This window comes from Carcharodon carcharias, chromosome 23 (assembly GCF_017639515.1).
Source record: "Carcharodon carcharias isolate sCarCar2 chromosome 23, sCarCar2.pri, whole genome shotgun sequence".
Lineage (NCBI taxonomy): Eukaryota > Metazoa > Chordata > Chondrichthyes > Lamniformes > Lamnidae > Carcharodon > Carcharodon carcharias.
The window spans coordinates 34481339-34484086 of NC_054489.1; the positions used below are offsets into that span (position 1 = coordinate 34481339).

Sequence of the window (2748 nt, forward strand, 5' to 3'; positions counted from 1 at the left end):
TTCTCTCCCCCCACCCAACACCTCCCCCCCAACCTTAAACCAGCTTATATTTCACCCCTCTCCTTGGATTCACCTAGTTCTGTTGAAGGGTCATGAGGACTCGAAACGTCAACTCTTTTCTTCTCCGCCGGTGCTGCCAGACCTACTGAGTTTTTCCAGGTAATTCCGTTTTTGTTTAGCATTGAAAATCCCCTGGAAAGCGGGGGGTGCACCGTTGCCAGAGATACTGCAATACCGGGTCGATGTGTGGAGTGGACGGAGCAAGCCCCTATTCCATCTCCATGCTCCAAAAATCAATTTAATATATGGTCCCTAGATAAGGGATGTATCAGATATTAAACTAATAAGAACAGATACTACACTTGATCTTGGTTTGGCGAGTTAGGGCATTACAGCAATGGGCCTAGGTAGCTGTATTTTCTTATCCACTGTTTCTTTCTTTAGAGATTGAGGTACTTGGTCAAAATTTTAAAATAGCAAAGGTTATGCACAAACTCTGCCTGTTCTGCAATTGGCCAGTTATTTATGTAGATGATAAGATTGAAGAAGCACTTTAGCAATTCCAAATTTGAGAATTTCCCTTGGGTTTTAAAAGCCTGAATCTTGTAGGTCTGTAGATTGTATATCAACCTGATCCTGTTGTTGGGTATAAAGTGGGCAATGCTCCTTGTTATCATTAAGGCAAAGATATACATTTTATATAAAATTCTTCCAACATTTCACTAATTTTTGTATTTTGATGCATCAGATGACACCTCCCTAGTGGGGTTGATGTTTATGATATCACTACCCTGGGCTGTGATAATTGTCTCTTCATGTGAGGTCACTGATCTATAGTCTTTTCCCTGTTTCCTGTCTTCATGTTTGAAAAGGGCACTGCGTTTTGTTACAGGGAGCTCAAGGCCTTATCATCAGAGACCATCGTGTGTGGGGAGTAAAGGTCATCGTGGTCCGTTCTGGCTAAATTAAAAGAAAACATCTTGTATTGCGCAGTAATGACAATGATGTGCTAATAGTGAAGAGTCTCTCCAGCTTTGTGCAAACAAAACCCTGGTTAAATTAACAATCCCGCAGCAGAGGGAATTCCAGGATGGATTCAATCCTGGAGCCAATGTGGGATGTGGGTGAAAGAGTGGACTGATGCAGGTGCAGATGTCACACAGCATAGACACTCGCCTCTTTTCAAGGATGTTTTTCATACTGCTTTCATTGAATACGGAGAAGCAATCAAATGAACGCTGTTCTCAATTGAAGCACTGCAAATGTGGAAACCACTGAGCAGTACAGGATTCAACAAGGTGACATTAATGCTGCCTTATTTTACCCTGTGTCTTCTATCTAAGAGTATCTTAAATTTGGATGGTGTGTTATATATCCTTACTGTACAACCTGACGTTTAATGTTCCGTTAATATAGGAATGTGACTAACAAGAGATAATACTACAGTACATAGCAAGTCAGCATCTGTAAAAAGGCAATCAAGATCTGAAGGGTCCTGCCTGGATCATTAATAATCTTCTGCGTATTTATATTGATAGGCTGATTGTGTATCTGCAAAGTTCTCAGATTTTCTAGCTTTTCTTTTTATTTCTACTGCACCAGGTACATCATTTTCACTTGTGATCATAAAGCTTTTACAAGATGCACCTACAATAAGCCCAAGTGGCAGTGAATTCCACAATCACAAGACAACACTGGCTATCAAACCTGTTTCTGTTTCACCACCTATAACAGGCCAAGCAGACCGTGCTATTACCTTCTCCATTACTCAGAGCTGATTTAAATATTTTAAGTAAGTGATTTATATACTTCAAATCAAACAGAGAAAATGCTAGAAATACAACAGATCAGTCAGCAAAGAGAAAAGATATGTACACTTCTCAACTGTTTTCCTTTGTTAACCTTTTGTAACATGAAATTTATGCACACAGACTGCACAAAGGTAATAAACAAGGTTTTTATTCCATTGGCATCAAAGTGGTATCAACCCTCAATGGAGAGTGTAACTCCAAGAAACAAACTATTTACAGAGAATTTTCACTGCCAATGCTCCAGTTCCCTGTCCTATTCAGGGCCTTGGCTCCTCAACACACTCACTCACTAGACTTGTTCAGGCTTGTTCTGCTGGCCAGCTCCTGGCTGCAGCCCTGTTCTCTTTCACTCTCTCTCTCTTATAAGGCTTCTCAAACTCAAACCGCTGCCAGATTAGATTTCTAATTCCCTTCCTGGCTCCTTGGCCACCCTCAGGCTCCGAGCTGCCCTAGACTCCTACCACAATGTCACTCACAAGCCCTAGATTAGCTGCTTTCTCCCTTGTCTCATGGCATCTGGCTCCGGCCCTCAGCTTGCCAAAGAGACTCCCTGGAGGGAGAAGTCTACAGGGGCTGACAGTTCCCCTGCTCACTGCTCTTCCCCAGCATCACCAACTGTTACCGGAGGCCCTGCTACATTTTAAGGAAAGAATGACTGGCATTTATAAAGCAATTCACTACCTCGGGACATCTCAAAGTGCTTTGCAGCCAATGTAATACTTTTGATGTGCAGTCACTATTGTAATTTAGGAAACACAATAGCCAATTTACCCAAACAGCAAGCTTCAATAGATGATAATGACCAGATTCTCTCTTTTAATAATGTTGATTGAGTGATAAAAATTGAGGGATAAAGAAATCATGGAGAACCCTTCTTCACTTCTCCAGAATGGTATCATGGGATTTTGTAGCATCCACCTGAAAGAGCTGACAGGGC

General features: G+C 41.6%; 1 pseudogene; it reads right to left on the reverse strand.

The window, feature by feature from the left end:
- Window positions 1–201: 201 nt before the first annotated feature.
- On the reverse strand, window positions 202–415 carry LOC121269273 (annotated as a pseudogene).
- Between the last annotated feature and the right edge of the window lie 2333 nt (window positions 416–2748).